We start from the raw sequence: 25,148 nt of genomic DNA, 5'->3' as shown, positions 1-25,148 counted from the left end.
GTGAACTAAGAAGGCTACAAGCAGTACAAGGGACAACAAATATTTATCTATCACATCAAGGTGATCATTACAATTCAAGGAATCTCAACTAGAAAATTAGAGTTTTAGATCAGAGATCAGCCACTGGTTCATCCTTATAGGTGTATCAATTAAATTCTTTGACAAGTTAGACTTAACATTCTTATGTAAAATCTCTTTACTAAGTGCATACTTCATTATATGTTTTGTAAATCCTTTCACAAGGTGGACCTCACAATCCTTATTGCTCCTAATAGGGAAAATCATTAGAAGTGATCAATTGTAAGCCTTAACAAGCCAAATTTATACTACACTACTAAATCTTGTGGGTTTCATCCCCACCCCAATTTTACTTTCTATTTGGAAAGTTTCCCAATTACCATATCTTGTGTTAAGTGTTATGACTGTTTTACTACTTTCATTCTTTCGTGCATGCAATTAGATCATAATATTATATAAATGATTAATTGGTGAAAGAAGAAGAAAAAAAGTTTTAGTGGTTCCTAATTCACCCCTCCCTTCTCAATAACCTTGCCTACCTCATATTTCCAATAGTAGACATAGCTTGGGGCATTCATCATGCCATCTAGTCTAACCACTTTATCAATTCTGAACACAATGTACTCAAAGTATCTACTAAAAAATTCCAGAGGCATGAAGTCACCTACCTTCTTTGGTATCTCACCTTTCTCCTTCTTGGCCTTGGGAATATGCCTTCACATAACCTTCCCATTGAAGAATTTTTTTTGATTTTTGAAAGTCTCATTCATTTACTCCTATTCAATAGGTCTTGTCATTTCTCCTCCAAGATTGAAGACTTCAATGAAATTTTCTTTATCTAATTTTCATAGGATACTCATATATTTCCTATGAAACCCATGGTGGTATGATTATAATACTTTATCAATCCTTTTACCAGATGCACATCAACTATTACCTCTAGCATAATCATTATTGCAAGTTCATGATCCAAGGGTCATAGATTAGTGGCTTCTCGACTGTGTTATTTTAGAAATACTAGAAAAGCTCATTCCCATTGGTTTTTTCCATAATGATGTTCCTATAGAGATTATATGTGTCCTTGAAAATGTGATAGTTCAACATCTATACATGGGACAACCCTATGAGAAAATACGTGCTCATTCTTCAACATACAAGCTCGCCAGTTTAGTCTTAGGTTGCTCATCATCTTAAAAAGTTTCTTCCACATTGGCTTGAGCAATCATCTTTCCCTACTCTTGTGAAATGTTTTCCATTAAACTACTTAAAATACTCCTTCTAAAATTGCTTAAAATACTCCTTCCACAACTAAGAACTCTAAAAGCTCTTCATGCTTAATCTTCTTTTGTTTGAATTCTATGACTATTGTAATTAGAAATCTATTGCACCAACTCTTTATTAGAAATTAATCAAGAGAACAATATTTATGGTGTCTTTAAGTTAGCATGCATGATAATTCTATAAATCTCCAAAAGAGTCAAAATCTAGGTTTATAATGCTTGTACTACTAGCATTTCAAAATCTTTCTTACACTTTTTCATATAGTACCTAAATTTTTAATCATCATGAGCTTTCAATAGTCATTTTCATATTAATAGCCTATGCTATGACCATGCAAACACTATAAACTATTTGGCCATTTGCAAATTTCCAAGGCTTATTACCCTTTTATGCTTTCGCATGCAATCATGCAAATCCTTTAGTTGTTGGTTCATGATTTATCTTTATGCTTAACCTTTTAAGCCTATGACCCAATAATCACTACTTATAAAACCTTAACAATACGTCACATTTTCCTTTAAGATCCATGCACTTAACTATGTGACTGAGTGCCTTCATATATCCTAGCATCTTCTTAACTGCATCACATGATTGCACTATAATCTTGGCCCTAGCATTTCTTGCTCACAACTATGTGAAACTGCTCATGTTTGAATGATCACTTGGTGATTGGCCCCATTCCTTCTTAAGAACTTAATTTCATAACCACATGATTAGATAATTTTTTTTTTCTCTTAGCTATTTTGTAGGTTCATAGTCTTCCATTTAGCTTAAAGCTTCTAGTGTGCAACGGTGCAATCAAAGGATCCATTTAGGGTTATAATCCCTTTCACCATGTCATGGCTTCATTAGATTTTAACCTCTTAATTGCATGACCATGAGACTAAGAATTTCTTTCCTCATACTTAATGGCTTCACTAGCTTGCAACTCTAATTTTCATCATGCCTTCTAACCATGCAACCTCTCAATCAAGTAGTTACTTCACAACTCTTGACTACATCACCTAGCTATATCTAATATCTCTTGTTACAACTTAAGCATTGGGACTATGTGATCAAGGGTTTTAACCACTACATTGACATATTCTCTCTTTCACTTTTATTTTAGGATGTTATGCTTTTGAGGCTCCAACTATGTGATTATAGTTGGTTGCTTCTTTGCTTCATCATTTTAACCTTTTGAGCTTGAAATAACTAAACAACAACTAGCATTTTGCTAACCTTGGTCACACTATAAATTTATTGTTATAATCCATAAGCCTCCTTAGATGCATCCATGTGTGAACATATTTTAAATGCTAAGAAGGTTATGAGTAAGAAATAACCTTTCTTTGTGCAGTCATTGCTTGAAATTCTAACATCCCTTTTAACTGAGCAACCATGAAATTTTTTTCTCCTTAATTATTTCACTCATTCACTACTTACAAAATAATTTTGCAAAAAGCCACTATGAGCAATTGATCAAAGGAATTTCTAACTATGTTGTGCAATCACAACATAAAGATGCTAAGAGCTAAACCTTGTAACAACCATGCAATCACCTTGGTCACATGGTCACACCTTAAAATTCTCAAAGGTCTTTTGAAAGCACAAAAACAATTTAAAATAAGAGAGGGTTTCTAGTCAGAGAAGAGAACAAATTATGAACTCAAGTTTTTTTAGGGTAATTCTACACATGAAAATTACAAACCCTAATTGATTAGGATGAGAAATGGATTTTCACAAAGAAAATTAGTATTTAAAACTAGTTGAAAATACATGCCAATAAAGTTCATAGACCATATGGGTTATGAATTAAGTGAAGAAATGATTGAGGGGTATGTGAAGATCATACTTGAGTTTGAAGGGGACAAGGACACTCCTAGATGGGGAACTTGTGCTGAGAAAATCAAAGAGACTCACCAAAGTAAAACAAGAGGTTGAGTCACATAGCAAAAAAAGGACCAAGCAACTAGCAAGTGGCCTTGGAAAGAGGAAAAAAACATTACAAATGGTTGAATCAGATGAATCTAGAGATGGATAGGATAGACTTACTAAATATGTAGTTGGTGAAGCAAGGAAAACCATTGAAAAGAAGCCTTAGAAGCTAAAGGCAAAAAAATTGAATATACAAGTCATAAATAAAAATAATTCCATTCAGTTAAATAAGTTTTATAGCATGTATAAAACTATGGATAGAATTCAATTAGAAAATGCAGTAGTAAGGAATAAGAGATTTGAAGATGTACAAAGACACATTTTAGAGGACCTATATAATAGGTTTATAAATAGGAGAAGAAGAATCATTAGTGAAGACAAGAAAATTAGAGAAATTATGTTCAAGAAGCTTTGCAATGTTAATGGTGATGAAGACTTGAAATATATAATAAAGGGAATTGAGCCCTTTCTACAAAATAAAAGAAGACATATTCTTTTGATGAAAGGAAATTATGAAGAGGTAAACAAAGAGACAAAATAATATATTTTCAAGTATATGACTTATGTACCCAAGGGAGTGAGTGTGAAGTCAAGGGTAGAAAGCCCTATATTTTTTTAATATAGTTCCCTAATAGCAATAGTAGTAGAAGCTAAGGACACCCAGATAACAGATCTATCTTTGCAAAACTCCATTGCAAAAGATGCTATGTAAATTAGCACCGCAAGTGTGATAGTAAACATCACATAAGATCCTTTCAAGGATCTTGGGCCAAATATTATTGGCAATATCATTGACTACCCTATTTTAGATGAGAAGGAAGAGAAGAGAAAGAATGAGGCTAAAGAGAAGAAAATAAAAGCATATAAAAAGAAAGAAGAAGAAAGGAAGACGAAGCAAAGAGTAGAAGATGAAAATAAAAAGAAAGAAGAAGAGGAGAAAGAGAATTTTTTTTTTAAAAAGAGAGAAAAAGAAGAGGAAAGAACAAGAAGAGAAGAGAAGGAAGGAAGAAGAATACAAGAAGAAGGAATAATAATATGTGAAGAGGAAGAAGGAAAAAGAAGAAAAGAAGAGAAAAGAGGAAGAAGAAGAGAAGATGAGAAAAAAAGCAGAGGAAAACAATAAAAAGGATAAAGAAATTAGAAGAAAGGAAGATGAGAGGAAGAAAGAGGATGAGGAATAGAGGAAGAAGAAAGAAGAGAAGGATGAGAAGCCAATTACACCCAACACATTTCTCACCCTTACTACACTTACTAGTTCAGATGATGATGATCAATTAGAATTGATATCATCCCTCAGTAAGATAATCAACAAAAAAAAACACATAAAGAGTTTGTAGAAAACTCTCATAGAAGTTATTGACAAGTTGCAAGGCTATGAAATCACTTGATCCTAACCCTAAGGACAAATTGAAGGCTACGATTCAAGCATTTAATGCTGAATTCACAAGTTTGTTAGAGGTTGCAATAGCACAAACTCAAGCCAAACATGATGTGTAATGTTTGATACTATTTATCAAAACATAAGAAATGACTTAATAACTCTCAATACTTGCATCAAGTTATTAAGGAAGTGTGAGCTTGAAGAAAAATATCTGTATGAAAAGTGTATGATGTATTTTAGTTTCACAAAAGACATTGGCAATGAGCATAAAGAAAAATGCATAGAGGTGGAAGTATTGGCTAGTCAGTTGAGTCAACTTGGTGTATAGATTAAGCAATTGAAGCACAAGTTAGTAAGACTTATGATGAGATAAGTCTTCTATAAGACAAAAAATCAAGGATAAAAAAGAGGTCCTCACTTCTAAGAGAATACCTATCTATGAGATTAAGAACAACTAAGTAATAGATAGAGGAATGCCTATCAGTCAAGACATCTTTTGATAGTTTTGTGTACTCAGATCTGAATTTAGTTGAGATAGCATCATATGGTTTGTGCACCCTTCTCAGCATCTTAGAAGAAGTCAAGGACTCATGGGAGAAGAACATGAAGAGTCTTGCATTAAAATTTTGTGACATATTTCTTGCATGAAAACCTAAGAAGAGGTAATGAAACACAATTTTTGACATTTAAATAGATTTTGACACCTTTTTCATTAATGTCAAAGGGGAAGAAGAATGTAAGAAAATTGTATAAGTTGAATGGATGATGCATATATGTAAGGGGGAGCTTAGCTATGTATATTGAAAATAATTATAATAGGAGAGATAAGGAAAGATGGTAATACGATATGTAATAGTCCAATTTTTGAATAAAATTTTGAAGTTTTGAAGGTTAGTTTTGACAAAAAATCTTTTTGTGTTCTATTGTTGTTTTGTGTAACATTTTTGGGACTTAGCCAGTCATATGTTGCCATCAATTACAAAGGTGGAGATTGTTGGAAATATGCCTAGATAGGATGAATTAGGGTTGTCATTTATGGCAACATATATCACAAGTTGAGATGGAAGAATATACTATTAAAGATTATATAGTCAGAGATAGAAAATTGTTTAAGTGTTAGACAATTTCTCTAGCAGCACAAAGATTGTCTTTGGTATAGAGAAGGTTATAGAGATATTTGGAAAATAAAAAGTTAAGGGAAGGTAAATCAAATTACTATGATGATGTACCTAAGTGCCAAGATTATTATGGATAGTATAGACAAAGTTATAGACCAAATACCAGTCAAGGCAGTATGTACAACATAGCATAGTAGAACAAAATAGAGGAATAAAGTATTAAGGAATTATTTTGGTTATGAAATAATTACTTATTTATGTATGTTTGACATCCTATATATTTAAAAAAAATTTATGGTGAATATGTGAAATACGTATATAACATGCAAACCTGTATGAGAGATTTGTTATGCAAATTCTAATGTTAGATCAGGCTATGTGAAGTACAATAGTCAGTAGCGAAGAGGTTTTTGTATCTATCTCTTCTGTATAAAAGTAATATATTGTATAATTGCATGGTAGGGAAGTGGACTCTTCTTGCATATAGTTTTAATTTTATTACTAACTCCTAATAAGATTGAGGCTTTTAACATGGCCTAGTCCTCTAACAAGGACCAAGACACTATATGTAATTTATAGACTCCTAATAGGGTCAATATGTTGTAAGATTATTGAAAGCATAAATTATAATGATATTCCTATGGGGAAGTATTGTAGATATGTTAGTATGGTGGTATATTACATTCATGAATGAGTTTTTCATTGATGTCAATATAGCAATTTTCTATGGTATCTGACAAAAGAACAGTAGAAAGATCAAGTTGGTATGGATGACTAGTTGAGTATTCTAACTATCTAAGGTTATGGGAGATACTTCTAAGTATCTAGTATATGTAGTTAACATCAAAAGAAAAAATGATAAGTTTGAAAGAAATTATGTAAGTTTTGGTGATGTGTGTTCTGAGATAGAGTTTACAAAGTCATGTTTTGATAAACTTGTTATATCTCTTACCAGAGTTGTTATTCTGAGAATCAAGGTTGAGGATGTGAAGAAGACATGTTGGTGATGATGTCACTAATATTGTTTGTCATAATATTGCATGTACAGAAATATATTCAAGTCACAAGGCAAAAGATTAATGTTATTGCTAAGTGTATTGTATTCTTATAGTGGTCCTATAATGATTAATTTAGAAGGTATAATGGCTAGCTTAGGGAATTTTTTTATGGACTCAATATAAAAGAAGGATATTTTCCATTATCATGGCATGGAAATTAATGGATGAGGATGATATTTGTAAGGAGCACAAGAGTGGAATGTGAAGTTGAGTAGAGCAGCTCAAAAGTGAAGGAAATTTCATTGATGGGGTTTTGCTAAGTGATCCAAGGTTTGATATTTGGATCCAAGATTCATGACCTACTCTACAAGGTCTGATAGTGATTGGTTCAGTTTAAATAAAAAAGGAAAGAAGAACATAATAGTAAACTACATGTTTGAGTAGTGAACTCTTCTTGTAGTTGAAATTGCATGTTTGGGTTGTGGGCTCATCTTGCATACATTGTACCACAACTCCTAGCAAGGACTCTATGTACTAAGTGTTGTAATAGACTCCTAATAGGGTCCATCCTCTAACAAAGAATATTTATATTAGTACATCATTTTGTGGGCATCACTCCCACTAGGTTTTCCCTCTGATCAAGGGTTTCCCTAGTTAACATATATGGTGTAATTTTCTATGTGCATCTTATCATAGCTGTTATTTACTTTGATAGAATGACTAAGTTTTTTTAAAGAAGATAAATATTTTAATTGTTGGATAACTAATTCACCCCCACCCCCACCCCCCACCCCCCACCACTCCTCCCCCTTAGTTATTTTGGTGGACTATTATTTCTAATAATTTGTATCAGAGCATTAGGTCCTTCAAGATAAAGTTTAACAACTTTGGGAGATCCATGGTGAGCATGTTAAGGAAAGATAAACCTGAATCTAATGAAGAAAAATTCAACACCCAAAAGATGGAGCTTCTTGGTAAGAGATTAGAATTGTGTACATATTAGAGCATTGAGTTTCATGGTAGAGGCACAAGCAAAGATAAGTTCATATCCAAAGAAGACATGAAGATCAAGGAATGCATTGTTCTAGTTATGAAAAGAGAAAAAGAAGGTATGGAATTTGTTTTTTTTTGGATATGTAATGAGTTTGGTAATTATGCATCTACGTACCCTAAGAGAATAAGAAAAACTAGAAAGCATTCACTTTTTAATGAAGATGAAGAATTTAAAGCAAGTATGGAAAGATTCTTGAATGATTGTGATAAAGAGAATGAGCTTGAATTGGTTAAAGAAAAGGAAGTAGTGGAAGAGATATCTTTGGTAACTATTTTTGATCCTAAGGCTAACCATGAAATTTTGGAAGTTATCATTAACAATGACTTGTAGAATGGGAATTAGATTGAAGAATAAAGATCTTATCCTAGAGCAGAAGAAAGAGTTGAGTTGAGAACTCTTGAACATAATGGTATTGCAAAAAGAAGGAACAGGTCAGTTATAGAAGCTACAAGAGCTATGTTAGATGAGAATGAGGTATCCAAGACATTTTGGAGAGAAGCTATGAATACAACAGTCTCCACTATGAACAGAGTGCAAGTTAGGAAAGACACAAACAAGACTCCTTATGAACTACAGTTTGGTCACTCAACTATAGTTAAGTGCTTCAAAAATTTTGGTAGTAAGTGTTATATCAAAAGAGATGATGACATTGGAAAGTTTGATGCTAGAAGTGATGAATGTATGTTTCTTGGTTATTCATTGAAAAGAAAGACTTATAGATGTTATAATCAGAGAACTAAAACTATTATGGAAAGTAAAAATGTAAGAATTGATGAGAAATCAGAATATAAGAGTGAATAGTTTATTACAATTCAGATGATGATGGTGTTACTAAGCCAAGGAATGATGAGGTATTTCTTGAGACTTACAATGATTTGCAGAATGAAGGAGAGCTAAGGTAAGAAAAAATCTTGGAACCTTTAGTAGAAACAAGATTTGAGGCAGCAACTCCTACCTCAAGAAAGAACATGATAAAGAATCATGCATCTGAGTTGATCATCAAAAGCAAAGATAAAGGTATGATAACAAGAAGCCAAGTCAATGAAGAACTATGTTTGATATCTGAAGTTGAACCTAAGAATGCAGATGAAGCATGTAAAGATGATTATTGGAAACAAGCTATGAAAGAGGAATTGGATCAAATAGTAAAGAATGAGACATGGGAATCGGTCCCCAGATGAACAGACAAGAATGCGATAGGAACTAAATGGTTATTTAGGAACAAGACGAATGAACAAGGAGAATTTGCAAGGAAAAAAACAAGATTGGTATGTAAAGGTTAATCAAAACAAGAAGAAATAGACTATGAGGAGACCTATTCTCTAGTGGCTAGAATAGAAGTAGTAAGATTATTCTTAGCCTATGCAACACAAAAGAAATTCAAAGTATGTCAGATGGATGTCAAGTCAAAATTTCTAAATGGAGAACTTCAAGAAGAGGTATACATTTAGTAGCCTAAAGGTTATCCTTTGACAGATGACAAAGACATAGTATGTAGATCAAAGAAAGCATTATATGGCTCAAACCAAGCACCTAGAACCTGGTATGCAAGGTTGGACAAGTATTTGACAAAACTTGGATATAAAAAAAGGTATGGTAGATAGTAATTTCTATTAGAAAGAAGCTAGTGATGGTTTGATTATTTTGGTAATATTTATTGATGATAACATATTTGAAGGAAATGATGAAGAAAGTGAGAAGTTTGCAAAAGAAATGAAGAAAGAATTTGAGATGACTATGATAGGAGAAATGAATTTTTTTCTTGGATTACAGATTGTATAGAATAAAGAAGGAATATTTATTTCTTAGACCAAGTACTTGAAGGATTTACTAAAAAGGTTTGGTTTGGAAACATGCAAACCCATTGGAACACCTATCATAGCTGGACACAAGTTATCTACAAAAGATGAGACACCTACTATTGAGAAAAAGAAGTACAAATCTATGACTAGAGGATTACAATATCTAACTCACACAAGGGAAGATATAGAAAATGTAGTTGGAATTGTTGCAAGATTCCAAGATGATCCCATAGAAGCACATTATGCAATAGTTAAAAGGATATTTAGAAATCTGAAGGGAACATTTGAGTTCAGATTGTAGTGATCTAATTATTTTACTCTAAGTTCTTATACTGATGTTGATTGGGTAGGCAGGATGGATGAAAAAAATAACACCAATGGTGGAGCGTTATTTCTTAGAGGAAGATTAGTTTTGTGGTTAAGAAAGAGGTAGGATTGTACATCACAAAGTATAGCAAAAGCAGAATATGTTACAATAGAAAACAATTATAATCAAGTTGTTTGGATGAAGCAGATGCTGAAGGATATAAGGATAGAAATCAATGAATTTGTTGTCATAAATTGTGACAATATAAGCATGTTAAATATGTCTAAGAATATAGTGTTGCATTCAAAGAATAAGAACATTTCTATCAAGTATCACATGTTCAGAGATACAGTTGCAAAAAAGGAAATCGGATTGGAGTATGTGAGCACTAATGAGAAAATTGTAGATATATTCACTAAGCCTCTTTCGAAAGAGACTTTTGAGTACTTTTGAGGTATTCTTGGGGCTATGCCCCTTCCTACATTAGAGTAGAAGATGAAAGAGTGCATCAGTTTAGTGTAACAGAGCACCATTGTTATCTAGACTGAATGCTAATGCTTCCTATATGGGGGGTATCTATGATGGACAAAGTCATCTAGGACTCTTGTTGGATATTGTTTTGTATGGTGTCTTTGGACACTTGAGCTAGTAAGAATCAAGTGTTGTAGATTTTGATTCAATGAAGTTGGTTGCTAAAACCTTTGACATTAATGTCGATGGGGGAGATGTTAAGCATGAAAAAAAGTATGGAAAAATAGCATGTAACACATGATAGTTGGAAAAGTTTGATGACATGAGTATAGTAAGTTTGGAAGAAGAAAAACATGGAATGACAATTTGATAGAAAGAACATTGAGGTATATCAATGGAGGAGAATAATTGATGAAGAGGATTTGAAAAGTAAGATGAACAATCTTTTTGTTGGTATTCTTGGAACTAGGTGTTTTTCATCTATGTTGCCATCAATGCCAAAGGGGAAGATTTTTGCAAGATTTTTGGAAGCATCAATGATGATGATATTCTTGTGGTGGAGTATTGTAAATACGTTACTATGCTAGTATGTTACATTCATGACTAAGTTTTTCAATTCTGTCAACATAGTAGTTTTTTGCGGTATCTAATAGAAGAACAATGGAAAGATCAAGTTGGTACAGATGGCTAGTTGAGTATTCTAACTATCTAAGGTTCTGGGAGTTACTTTTGAGTATCTAGTATATGTAGGTAACATCAAAAGAAGAAATTATAATTCTAGAAGAAGTTATGTAAGTTTTGGTGATTTCTATTCTAAGATAGAGTGTACAGAGGCATGTTCTGGTAAACTTGTTATATCTCTTAGCAAAGTTGTTATTCTAACAATTGAAGTTGAGGATTTGAAGAAGACATGTTGGTGATGACATGGCTAAGATTTCTTGTTATAATATTGTGTGTACTAAAAGATATTCAAGTTCCAAGGTGAAATATTAATGTTATTGCTAAGTGTAACATGTTCTTAATGTGGTTCTATAATGATTAATTGAGAAGGTCTAATAGCCAACTCAGGGAATTATTTTATCAACTTGGTATAAAGGAAGGAAATTTTCCTTTATCATGGCATGGAAATGAATAGATGAGGATGATATTTGTAAGAAACACAAGAGTGAAATACAAAGTTGAGCAGAGCAGTGCAGAAGTGAAGGAAAATTCATTGTCGAGATTTTTTTGAGTGATTTGAGGTTTGATATTTGGATCTGAGGTTCATGACCTAGTCTACAAGGCCTGAAAGTGATTGGTTCAATTGATAGAATAAAGGAAAGAAGAACATAATAGTAAATTGCATGTTTAAGTAGAGAGCTCTTCTTGTAGTTGAAATTACATGTTTGGGTAGTGGGCTTGTCTTGTATACATTGTACCACAACTCCTAACATGGTTGGCACAAATCCTAATAGGGTTGGAATCTTCTAATAGTGATTCAAAGTCTCCTAATAGGGACTCTATGTACTAGATGTTGTAATAGACTCCTAATAGGGTCCATCCTCTGAAAAGGAATATTTATATTAGTACATCATTTTGTGGGCATCATTCCCACTGGGGTTTTCCCTCTGATCAAGGGTTTCCCTAGTCAACATATCTAGTTTAATTTTCTATGTGCATCTTATTATAGTTGTTTTTTACTTTGATTGAATGGCTAAGTTTTTCTAAAGAAGATAAATATTTTAATTTTTGGATAACTGATTCACCCCTGCCCCCCTCTCTCAATTATCTTGGGGGATTATTATTTCTAACACACTATTCTTAACAAGATTCTTTCATTTAGTGGATCATTATGTGGGTACCATCTCTGCCAGGGCTTTCCCTTGGCCAAGGTTTCCCTAATTAACAAAATATGGTGTTAAATTTTCTCTTTGTGTATGGTTTGATTTACTATTCAACATTATTACATTATTGGTTTAATTTCATATGCATGTAATAAAGTAATTAATAATATCTAGTTGTGGGAAAAATATTTAGATTACTAATTCACCACCCCCCATGCCCCCCCCCCCCCCCCCCCATTCCCCCTTAGTATTATCTATTTCTAACAATCCAAGTTCATTGAGCACATCTCTCACCCTTTTTGCACTTATTGGTTTAGATTATGATCTCACCCTTTTTGCACTTATTAGTTCAAATGATCATTATCAATTAGAATTGATATCATCCCTCAGCAAGAATATCATTAAAAAAATGGTAAAGCATTTTCAAAAAAATCTCATGGAAGTTACTAACAAGTTGCAAGGAGTCACAACTATGAAATCACTTGATCCTAACCCTAAGGATAGAACCAAAACTTTGATTCAAGCATGGCTTGTTAGCATGAATGCTAATAGTATTCCCTTGGGGGAGTATCTCAAGAATTGGAGAACATGTGGCACTATTAACATGTTGCATTCATGATTTTGTTTGTCATTAATGTTAACATAGCAGTAATTTTGTGAAAAATGATAGAGTAGCAAATAGAGATTGTGGTCATATGGATAGACTTTTTTAGGTAATGTAAAGTTAAGGACATGTTCCACACTATTTCTTGGTGATGAGCTTAAGTGCATGTAACATAAGTCAAAGAGGTGTGAAAGATATACATGATTTATACAGAGTACTTGCAAAGTAGTTTATGATGATTGTATTTTATTCCTTAATAGATATATAATCAAGATACACAAATTTATATAGTTACAAAGGATAGCATGATGATGACATCAATAAGTGCAAAAGTCCTAAAGTAGCATGTGTGAGAAGTTATGTGGACTATGAACTGATAGTGTTATGTGAATGCTAAATAATTAATTAACTTATTGTGGTCTATTACAATTAATTGGGAAAGCCTTAAGGCCGACTCAAGGAATTTTTTTGAGGACTTGGTATAAAGGAAAATGTGTTCCTTGTTTGTAAAGTGGTTGAGTATCAGAAGTGTTCAAGGAACTACAAACAAGAGAAGAGTGCTTGGTAAATGTGTGTAAGCAATTTAAGGGATTATTAGATGCCAAGTTTATGATTTGGTATCAAGATCAAAAAGAGTAGAGGTCTATTTGATACTATAGAGAAAGAGGAAGGGTAAGTACAATTCAATTCTATTATTTTGAAAGGAATAACACAAAAATCATTTGGACATTGGGTTCATTAGCCTTACCCTTGAAACTATTTGGGTTGTGTGTCCATCTACCTTCCACAACTCTTAAAAAGTTTGGCACAACTCCTAATAGGGGTGGAATATCCTAATAGGTATTTAAAGTCTCCTAACAACTACTAATATGTACTAAATATTTTCATAAACTCCTAACAGGGTCCATCCTCTAATAAGGAATATTTATATTAGTACATCATCTTAGGGGTACCATCCCCATTAGGGTTTTCCCTTTGGTCAAGGGTTTTCCTAGTTAACATATATGGTGTTATTGTGCATGATTATCTTGTTAAGGTTTTTTAGTATATTTTTCATATGATTAAGATTTAATAAGGTTGATAATTGTGATAATAGTTGGATAATTGATTCACCACCCCCTCTCAGTTACATTGGTGGACTCTATATTCTAACAATTGGTATTAGAGCTTCAAGTCCTTGAAGGGAAATCTCAAAAAAAATTGGCAATCAATGGTGGGTCACTTCGGAAAGGATAGTCCTAAGTTTGATGGTGTTAACTATGATAGCTAGAAAGAGAAAATAAAGACTCATTTGTTGTGTATGGATCTTGGTTATTGGCTTTTGGCAAAAGTGTTGAGAATAGATCGAAAACAAAAAAAGATGGAGACTGTTTGAGGGAGATTGTTGAGAACATAAAAGTATAATAAATATGTTTCAATTATTGTTTTGTCACTAATGTCAAACCTCCTATTTGCTAGTAAGACAACTACTTATATGATTTAAGTACTTTTACTTATTTGATTGATGAAGAGGATTTGATCAAAAGATGTAACAATAGCACTTAGAGGAAAGGTTGAGTTATGCTTATGTAAAGAAGCACAAGAATTGACTAAGACAATGATAACATGATGCATTGATAATCTACTTAAGGTTACAAAAGCTATTTAGACTAAGAAAGTTTATAACAGTAAGTTACACAAAGTTAGTCTACAAAGCTTGACCAGGTGGATAGTAGGTGCCGAGAAAAGTCAATGCAAGCTGAGCAAAAAATTAGTTGGAGCCAAGTAAAAGTCTATTCTAGTGTATGCCAGCAAAATAGTGGATGCTAAGTAAAGTTTAGTTGATGCTGAGAACTAGTAAACTTTATTTTGTGTTGAGTGATTTTATAGAGAATGATAAGAAACATAGTATATGCCAAGCATCAAAAGCAAGATAATGTTGAGATGTTGCATTATTTGAAAGATTGTGAATTTGATGGATCTAAGTTGTCAAGTTTGTTCTCTTAGATTATGTAAACTAGGCGGAAGATAAGATTGATGAGGTAGAGGCGCAAAGTTCAAGGTAAACCATTTTTAGGAAAATTCAAGGATTCAAGGAGAAGTTTCTAGAAGAGATATAGAATGTGGGTTAGATTCATTGTATCCTATATAATCTATCCTAACCCTAAATTGGATGATAGAGAATGAGTGGAAAAAGATCTTAATTTTCTATTTATAAGAATGGATAGTTAGAAGAAAAGGTTGTCATGTGCAAGAACCTAAAGAAGAAAAGGAGTTAATGGTTTTACTTCATCAAGTGGCTTAAGAGAAGATTCTACAATGGCATGCTAAGAAAGAAGGCTTAAGTATATGAATGCTTGAAGGATGAAGAAGCTATCAGAGCTACAATGAGTGAGGGCCAAGAAAAATAGCATACTAAAATATAGATCTATAATTTGAAAATAGAGTTGTAAGTTGTTATCAGATCAAGCCATACTATTACTCTCTAATAATTGTATCAGTCTAGGGTAAATCCTTTGAGTTAAGGTTGACCTAACAGTCATTTGTAAATCCTTTAACTAGGTGACATTCCAAGTTAATGGTTTAAAGTTCTCTAACAAGACTCACTCCTAACAAGGTAATTGAAATCCTTTAACATGGTCACACTTAAGAGTGTGTATTGCAACCATTAAAAGGGTTGGCCTTTCACAAGGGAACACTTTAGAAGAGTGAGAAAGAGTAGCATGTTACTGGTGGTTTTTCCAAATTGGGTTTCTATGTAGATCATTGTGTCAAGTGTGTTGATGAATTTTTTATGTTTCATGTTTACATTTTTGCAAGTTGATTTGAAAGTAACCTACAAGTTTTAAGTGATTGCATAATCTTATGGATTCATGCATGATGAAGATAAATGTTTTATAGGTTCACTAAGTTGTGAAAAGTTTTATTTATACATCTGGACCTTGGATAACTAATTAGTCCCCCCTCTCTTAGTTATTCTAAATTATTCCAACAATTGGTATTAGAGCCATCTACTTAAGAGAACCAGTTTGAAGGTACTAGAAGCACAAAGATCAAGATGTCAAAAAGAGAAGTACCCAAGCTTAACAGAGATTATTTTTTTGCATGGTAAATTTTGATGAAGCTACACTTTGGAGGACTTGGAGATCATGCACAATCTACCATTTCCACTAAGCATGTTGATCCTGCTGGAGCCCCAACTGCTGAGGATATGAAAAAGAAGAAAGAACATAACTAAGCAATGTTGGAGATTGCATCTTCCCTAAGCTATGCCAAATTTGATGATATCAAAGGTCTTGGTATTACAAAGAAAATTTGGGATGCCCTAACCACTATCTACGGAGGAGATGCAAGTGTTCTAAGAGCCAAAGCTAAAAGTCTCAAAGGTAAGTTTGATGATGTGAGAATGGAAGAAGGTGAAAATATTGCTCAATATGTTGAAAGGATGAAACAAAGTGTTAATGCAATAAGAGGAGCTACTAGTAATATAGATGATGATAGTGCATTAAGAAAAGTTTTGAGGACACTGTTGCTTGTATATGCTATTAGAGTTTTCGTAATTCAAGAAATGAGATGTATACTAGAGAATAAGCTATCACTTGAAGGTTTGGTAAATAGACTCACTACTTTTGAACTATCTAACTTTGATAATTATAGACTTGAGAATAATGAAACTTCTTTCAAAGCTAAGGTATCATTGAAGGAACCTGATAAGAAGAAAAAGAAGAAAAAGAAAAAGTATGTGTCCAGTGATAGTGATATAGATGAGGAGGATGTAGAACAACTTGAAGCACTATCGGTAAGAAGATTCCCCAAACGTAAAGGAAATTTCAAAGGTAAATTACTTATAATTTCTTTTCATTGCAATGAGGTTGCTCATACTGATGCTAGATGTCCAGAGAAGAAGAACTATAGAGGTGGTGACAAATACAAGAATAGAAGAGATGAAGATGACAAGGCCTACAAAGACAAAGGAAAGAAGTCATGCTACATTGCTGAAGAGGAAAAAAGAGATGAATCTAATGAACATGATGATGAAGTGGTGCATGTTGCAATAAAGGATGAATTTGATGAAGATGAGGCAATTGCACTTGTGACTTGTGTGAATAAGAATGATAGATGGATCATTGATAGTGGGTGCTCACATCACATTATTGGAGACAAAAGTAAGTTCAATACCCTAAATTGTTATGATGGAAATAGTGTAACGTTTGGCAATGATGCACCATGTTTGATAAAAGGAAAAGGTTCTATAGAACTCATAGATAATATTTTATGTGATAATTCTTACTATGTTGAAGGACTTAACTATAATTTTTTGAGTGAGTCACAACTAAATAATTATGGATGTAAGGTTGAGTTTGAAAACAATACTACTAAGATATATGACACAAATGGAAAAATAATTGTAAAGGGTGATCAAACTAGAAGTATTCTATTCTATCTTGATATAGAGGATGCTACTTATCTAGTTGTAAAAATTTATGATGTATGGCTATGGCACAAAAGATATGTCATTTCAATTTTGATAACCTAGTCAGTATCAATAATATGAGAAAAGTTAGAGGCTTGCCTAAGTTGAAGAATCTTGACAATATAATGTGAAAACAATGTCAGTTAGGAAAAATGACAAAGTCAAGTTTTAAGAGTAAAGCTTATACCTCTAAAGGAATACTAGAGATTTTTCATGCTGCAAAGGAGACAAGTACATTATTTTGTTTGTGATATAGGAGCATCCTAGACTTGCCTACAATCCTACATGTTTAAAATAATTTTGGTTAAGTGTTGAGGAGCATTGAGATTGGATTTTGGTGGAGTTGTGATTTCATAGTTAGGGATGTGTTGGAAAAAAATTGGGGAACCTTTCCTCATGATCACATAGAGATTGGATGAATTGAGTTGAAGTTTGAGTTGTTTGTACCTTGTTGTTGGAATTGTGTTTTCTAGTTTTTGGGTGCCTATTGTAGGGTGTGTAACTAATTTTTTCAAATGAATGAGAGGATTCATATTTCAAGGATTGAAGAGGGCCTAGATTAATATCTCTAGTTAAAGGTTCAAGTCCTATTTCTTAATAAGTTGGGAGATTCAAAAATTCTCCCAAAGTATCAATTTCTAGTAGTTTTGCATGTTAGTTTTTTGTGCTTGACTTTCAGAATGGATGTGCACTTAACCTTGGTGAATCAGACTTTGCACCTTTAAGAGGTTGTAGAGGACCAAAATTTATACCTTTTGTTTGAACCACAAGTTCTAATTCAATCAAAGCTAAGAGATATCACAATTTTTCTCAAATATCAATTTTTTAATATTTAATTGTTGTTGCAACCTAACTTGTGGCTCTTCAAGTATTTAATGTTTATTTCTATTTAATTTTTAATTTCTAGACCAAATTTTAGATTAGATTGGTATAAGTAGGGGTATTTAGGAGTCTTTTATTCATAGAGTGGAGAAAGAAGGAAGGATAGATGTGAATTTGAAGAGCTAGAGCTATGACATAGGAACTAGAGGATCTCTTGGTGGACTTGAGGGTACAAGTGTGGATTCTTCTTGATGTTCTTATCTAGTTGTTCATCTAGACTAGCTAAGATTGGTTTTGTAAGTTGGATCTTTTTGGATCTTGTAGAACTAATTTTTTAATTTCTATTTGTATTTGGCCCTAACTCGAAAGGCCTTATAACTAGGCAGATTGCATGTAATTAGTTATATTTTATGAACAAATTATTGTAATTTGGTATTAGATCTTGCATTGTTGCTTCTTTCTATTGTGTTTATATTGTGTGGTTATATAGTTAGGGGCTAGGACATATCCCTTGGGGATTCTCCTACGTTGCACTATGTCAAGCAGTATTAGAGCTAGGTTGTTCCTGAGTATATTGATAGATTGCCAAAGATCAGGTAGTTTATGCCAAGATTTGCAAAGAAGGTTGATCATGTGGTTGATTGATCTTCTAGATTGGTGGATTTTTTTCTTAGAGTTTGCTAAAATTTTGGAAGATGCCTCCAAGAAGGTTGAACCCTAGGGAAATTTTTGATCTTAGTGATGTTTTAGAAGAACAAATCTTAGAGAAGGTTAAAGCAGATTTTAGATCTGAGATGGAGGAGGTTAAAGCCAGTTTTAAATCTTAGATAGCATTTATGAAGAGTAACATGGATGCTAAAATTATAAGTGCTTTAGGTGGTGTAGTAATGAGGAAGTTTCCAAAGACTTTGAAGTTTTTAGATTGAGTAGTGAGGACATAACTGATCATGTGGAGAGACCGATTGGAATTAGGGCTAGTTAGTTTGCTTGACCTAGATCTCTATTTAAGCTGAAGCATAAGAAGGAGGTTTCTAATTTCTCAGGTGCTTTGAATCCTGAAGACCTAATTTATTGGATTGGTGAATTGGAAGACCACTTTGAGCTTGAGGATAGTGAGGATCCACTCAGGGTAAGATTGGCACAAACTAAGTTGAAGGGAAATGTTGCTCTTTGGTGGAAAGAACTTCAAAGAGATAAAGAAGAGGAAGGTGAAATGAAGATCATTAGATGGAAATTGATCATGACTGAGTTGAAAGCTAAGTTCATTCCTACTAATTATGAATTTGAGTTATTTAAGAAGTTGTAGAATTTGAAATAGAAAGATATCACTGTGAAAGATTATATAGAGGAGTTCTACAAGTTGACTATTTAGTCTGTGCATAGAGAATTGTCAAAAGAGAAGGTAGCATGATATATTAATGGTTTGAGATTTAATATTTAGGATGAATTTGGCATGCTAAATACCTCTTTAGTTGAGGATTCTTATCAATATGCTTTGAGAGTAGAGGAGAAGCTAAAGAGGAAAAATCATGGTAGTTCCTCAGGGAAGGAGAAGTAGGATAATTCAACACAAGCTAAATAGAAAGAAGAAGGTTTACCAAAACTTGTTGAATAGAAAAGAAGGATAGGTGGAGGTGTGTTCAAAGGTAATTGTTTCAAGTGTGGTCAAGAAAGGCATAGATCTTTTGAATGTCCAATTGGGAGGACATCTGCTCTTGTGAATGAGGTTGTAGTCTTGGATAGTCAGCCTGAGCAAGGAGAGATTTTGCTAGCTAGACAAGTATTCATTGGTGAGAGGACATTGGATTCTTTTTAGAGGACTATTTTTTTTAGGATTTTTTGTAAGCCTTGTGCAAAAAATATGCAAGGTAATTGTGGATGGTGGTAGTACAAATAACCTTGTTGCTGAGGAGATGGTTCAAAAACTTGGTTTGAAGAAAATGGGACATCCTTATCCTTATAGGATTAGCTAGTTGCAAGGTGAGCATGCTTTGGAGGGATCAATGCCTTATTGATTTATAGATTGGGCAATATAAAGATCAAGTGTTGTGTGATATTGTAGATATTAATAATTTTCATGTGTTACTTGGTAGACCTTGGTAGTATAATTTTAAGGTTGTGCATGATTGTGTTAAGAATGTGTTTACTATTGAGAAAGTTGGTAGGAATTTTTTTTTGATTCCTTTGTAAAATAAAGAGTTGATAGGAGGACCTTGAGTATTGGCAGCTGAGTTGAGTTGGAAAATTCTAAGATGGTTGGAGATCAGCATGGAAAGAAGACCTATGGAACATATGTGGTGGATGTGAAGAAGAAGAAGAAAAATAAGGGAAAGAGTGTGCAAGTTAAAGACTTGGAGGACATGTATATGAAGAACTAGTTTGGGAATTATGTGTTGAATCCTAGAAGATGTTCTTCCAATTACTATAACATCTTTTTGAACCTGGGGTGTCTAATGTAGGATCATCCTAGGCTTGCTTACAATCTTGCATGTTTGGAGGAATTTTGGTTAAGTGTTGAGGAGCATTGAGCTTGGATTTTGATGGAGTTATGATTTTATGGTTAGTGATGTGTTGGAGAAACATTGGGGAACCTTTCCTTATGATTGCATAGAGATTGGATGGATTGAGTTGAAGTTTGAGTTGTTTGTACCTTGCTGTTAGAACTGTGTTTTTGGGTTTTTGGGTGCTTGTAGGATGTGTAAATAATTTTTCATAATGAATGAGATGATAAAAATTTCATGAATTAAAGAGTTCCTAGATTAATATCTCTGTTTAAAGGCATAAATCCTAATTCCTTATAAGTTGGGAGATATGGCAATTCTCTCATAATATCAATTTCTAGCAGTTTTGCACGATATTTTTTTGCACTTGACTTTCAGGATAGATGTGCACTTATCCTTGGTGAATCAGCATTTTTTCTATTAAGAAGTTTTAGAGGACCAAAATTTATACATTTGGTTTGAAGCACAAGTTCTAATTCAATTGGAGCTAGGAGATATCACAATTTTTCTCGGATATCAAATTTTGGACATTTAATTGTTATTGTAGGCTGGCTTGTGGCTCTTTAACTATTTAATGTTAAATTTTCTTTAATTATTAATTGCTATTCCATCTTGTGGCTTAGATTGGTATAAGTAGGGGTCATGTGGAGTCTTTTAGTCATACAAAGGGGAGAGAAGGAAGGATAAATGTGAATTTAAAGAGCTAGAGCTATGACTTAGGAACTAGAGGATCTCTTGGTGGACCAGAGGGTACAAGTGTGGATTCTTCTTGATTTTCTTATCTACTTGTGTATCTAGACTAGTTGAGATTGGTTTTGTAAGTTGGATCTTGTTGGATCTTGAAAAACTAATTTTGTAATTGCTATGTGTATCTGGCCCTAACCCAGAAGACCTTACAGTCAGGTAGATTGCATTAATCAGTTATTTTTTATGAATAAATTATTGTAATTTGGTATCAGATCTTGCATTACTAATTCTTATTGTTGTGTTTATACTAGGTGGTTATATAGCTAGGGGCTAGTACATCTCCTTTAGGGATTCTCCAACCTTGCACTATGTCAGTTTGTTGATGACTACTCTAGAATGATGATAGTTATGTTTTTGAAATAGAAATTTGATGCTTTCCAAATGTTTAAATGGTACTCAGCAAGATTTGAAAAGGAAATAGGTAAATTCTAAAGTGTTTAAAATCTTAAAAAGGAGGAGAATTTATATCAAATGAATTTGAGATGTTCTATAATGATAGAGGAATCAAAAGATAGACATCTGCACTTAGAACCCCTCCACAAAATGGAATTTGTAAAAGTAGGAACATATATATATATAATGGACTTTTCTACAACACTCATTATGGAGAAAAATGTTGCTTTGAAATACTAGAGAGAATTTGTAAGTACAACTATCTATACCTTAAACCATGTACAAGTAAAGAAAGGTACTCATTCAACACCTTTTGAACTATGGTATGGATAATCACCCAATGTTTGATAATTTAAGGTATTTGAAAATATATGTTACATTCTTAAAGACTTTAGGAATGGTAAACTAGATGCAAAAAGTGAAGAAGGTATATTCTTAGGATATTCTACAAGAAGTAAAGCTTATGACTGTTTAAATACTAACACTAACAAAGTTGTGGAAAGTGCAAATGTAAATTTTGATGAGTATACAGAAGTACATGAGGGTGAACCTATGAAAGAACCAGAAGAATACAAGTCATTTGTATACTTTTATGAAGGTATTCTTGCTAAAGAAGATGTTGCAAATCAACCTACAAACCAACAAGTTTTAGTGACTACTAAGTCACATACTATGAATGTTGAGTTGCATTCAAGAACCAAGCTACATTCAGATGTTGAGTTATAGAATGAAGTTATTGCACATTATAATTTTGAGATTAGTGTACATGAAAGAGATGCTAAACTACTTGATAGAGATCTACACAGTGACTCTGAAGCTAAAAGACAAAATGGGGAAACTAGAGCTGAACCAAGATTGTCCAAATATGTCAAAAGACATCATCCTGCTACACAAATTATTGGAGATAAAGATGCTAGACCAATGACAAGAAATAGATTGAGAAATGATAATTTTTTGTTGAGCATGAAGGAACCCAAATTAGTGAGAGATGATTTAGAAGATGTGGACTAGAGTAAAGCCATGGAAGAAGAGATTGAACAAATTGAGAAAAACAAAACATGGAATCTAGTTTCTAGACTAGAAGACAAAAATGTGATTAACACCAAGTGGGTATATAGAAACAAGCTAGATGAAAATGGAGGAGTCACAAGAAACAAGGCAAGATTAGTTTGCAAGGGATATGAACAAGAGGAAGAAATTTACTATGGAGAGACATTTGCTCCTATTGCTAGGTTAGGAGTAAGAACATTACATTCTTATTCTACATACAAAGGTTTCAAAGTTTATCAAATCGATGTTAAATTTACATTTATGAATGGCATATTAGAGGAAGAAGTTTGCATAGAGCAACTAGAAGTATTTTTTGATTCTAACAATAAGAACATGGTATGTAGATTACACAAAGCTCTATACAATTTGAAACAAGCACCAAGAGCATGGTATGAAAGACTTCATAATTATCTTGTGAAAATTGGATTTGAAAGGACTGATGATAACATCAATCTGTACATAAAGACAGAGAAAGGAAAAAGTATTTTTAATTTATGTTGATGATATCATATCTAGAGGTGAAGATGCTTTATGTAAGGATTTTGAAAATCAAATGAAGCAATAATTTGAAATTTTTATATTTGGAGAGATTAAATTCTTTGTGGTTTTGCAAGTATATCAGTTGAAATATGGTGTATACATCACTTAATCAAAGTATCTCAAAGAAATACTAAAAACTTTTGGATTGGAGGATTCCAAACCAGTAAGTACACCTATGGTGATAGGACACAAGTTGTCAAAGAATGATGATTTACCTAAGGTGAATCAAACATTATACAAGTCTATGATTGGAAAGTTACAATATGTAGTACATGGTAGACCTGATATTGCATTATCTGTAGGGATAGTTGCAAGATTCTCTGCTAATCCTAGGGAGAATCACTTGATGGTTATAAAGAGAATAAAGAATTATCTAAAAGGAATAGAGTATGGTCTATACTATATTAAAAATAAAAAAATTGAATTAAGAGCCTACGTTGATGTTGATTGAGCTAGTAACATTGATAACAAAGAAAGCACTAGTGGAGGAACATTTTTCTTAGGCAAGAGGCTGGTTACATGGACTAAAAAGAAAGAAAATTGCACTTCACAATCTACTGCTGAAGCTCAATATGTTATTGCTGGTGTAAATTGTACAAACATTGTATGGATCAAACAATTACTCAAAGGTATGAAAGAAGAGATCACAAAACTAGTGATACTTTATTGTGATAATATAATTGCTATCATAATATCAAAGAATCTTGCGATGCACATAAAAACTAAGCACGTTGCAATCAAGTATCATTACTTGAGAGAACTAGTTCAAGATAAAGAGGTGAAGATGGAATATGTTAACACTAAAGAGAAAATTGCTGATATCTTCACAAAAGAATTACCTAAGGATTCTCATTAGTATCTAAGAGGTAAACTAGGGGTGATACCCCTATCAAAGGCTATCTAAGTAACAAGAGGAGTGCCCTACATCAAACAAGTTGATGTTCATATGTTACACATTGATGCAAAGGATCTTACTTTAGGTGCTACCTAAAGTAATCAAAGAGCTAAAACTACAAATCAGTCACAAGCAAGGTCATAGAGGGAGAAAATGAAGAAACTAGAGAAGATTATATCTACATGTTAAGATGACAAGTCTTTGGCATTGTTGTCAAAGAGAGAGAATATAGTGGAGGGAGATAATTTTGAATCAAGGAAATGATTGAGGGAGAGATTTACTGATCAGAGAGAGAAATGGAAGAATGAATTAAAACTATTCTTGATTAGGAGAACAAAGAAAGAAAATCCTAACATCTACCTAGTGAGAGGGAGATATATAACAGGAAATTCTAAGGGAGTAATAAGGAGGAATTTTGTAAACTATTAAGAAGGTGGAAGTTGCTAATAGAGAGAGAGAGAGAGAGAGAGAGAGAGAGAGAGAGAGAGAGAGAGAGAGATTTCAATAAAAGGCATCATTTTCCTTTTGGTATTGTCTTACTTCTTTCACCTAGTCAGTTTGGTTTTTCGTTAATGCCAAAGAGGGAGATTGTTGAGAACATACAAGTATGATTAATATGTTTTAATCATTGTTTTTTCATTGATGTCAAACCTTTTATTTGCTAGTAAGACAACTACTTATATGATTTAAGTACTATCACTTATTTGATTGATGAAGAGGATTTGATCAAAAGATGTAACAATAGCACGTAGAGGAAAGGTTGAGTTATGCTTATGTAAAGAAGTACAAGAATCTGTCGAAAGAGTGATAACATGATGTATTGATAACCTACTTAAGGTTACAAAGGTTGGTTACGCTAAGAAAGTTTAGAAGAATAAGTTACACAAAGTTTGTCTGCAAAGCTTGATCGAGTGGATAGTAGGTGTTGAGAAAAGTTAGTGCAAGACAAGTAGAAAATTAGTTAGAGCTAAGT

The sequence above is a fragment of the Cupressus sempervirens genome, chromosome 9, assembly GCF_028749045.1.
Source record: "Cupressus sempervirens isolate cs-2001-9-10 chromosome 9, ASM2874904v1, whole genome shotgun sequence".
NCBI classification, from domain to species: Eukaryota; Viridiplantae; Streptophyta; class Pinopsida; order Cupressales; family Cupressaceae; genus Cupressus; species Cupressus sempervirens.
The sequence above is the reverse complement of the archived record's forward strand: the minus strand, read 5'-3'. Positions refer to the sequence as shown.